Source organism: Etheostoma spectabile, unplaced genomic scaffold (assembly GCF_008692095.1).
Source record: "Etheostoma spectabile isolate EspeVRDwgs_2016 unplaced genomic scaffold, UIUC_Espe_1.0 scaffold310, whole genome shotgun sequence".
Lineage (NCBI taxonomy): Eukaryota > Metazoa > Chordata > Actinopteri > Perciformes > Percidae > Etheostoma > Etheostoma spectabile.
Window position 1 is genome coordinate 131,311 of NW_022605582.1, and position 448 is coordinate 131,758.

A 448-nucleotide genomic window follows, 5' to 3' on the forward strand; every position below is an offset into this window, starting at 1 on the left:
ATAGCAATGACGCCACCCCACACGCACGCACACACACCACACACACATGCAACACACACACCCACACACACAACCACGCACACACAAACCCAACACACACACACACACACACACACACACACACACACATTTTTGACAGTATTATTAAAGTACCGTCACTGCTAACAACATAACAAATAAAATTTATCTCATTTTATAGAGATAACAAATTTTTCCATTTAATTTCTATGCTTCTACAACATTAACTAACAATTTAAAGTCTTATTCAACCACAGTAGCACTGCTGATGTTGTGTTACAAATTCAAAATATACAGTAAATCACTTGAAATGAAATGTTAATACCCACAATGCAATGCTTATTACAGCAATTCATTTTCATTTTCATATTAATTATACGGGAAAGTCAAAAAGTAACATTACATTACAATGCAAACGGGCCTGACTCAG

General features: G+C 35.5%; 1 protein-coding gene across 1 annotated transcript in view; it reads left to right on the forward strand.

Annotated features, from left to right (window-relative positions):
- The window catches only part of LOC116686064 (tetratricopeptide repeat protein 28-like), a gene marked incomplete at its 5' end in the record, with an annotated part of 133,170 nt that overhangs the window by 124,081 nt on the left and 8,641 nt on the right, over window positions 1-448 (forward strand).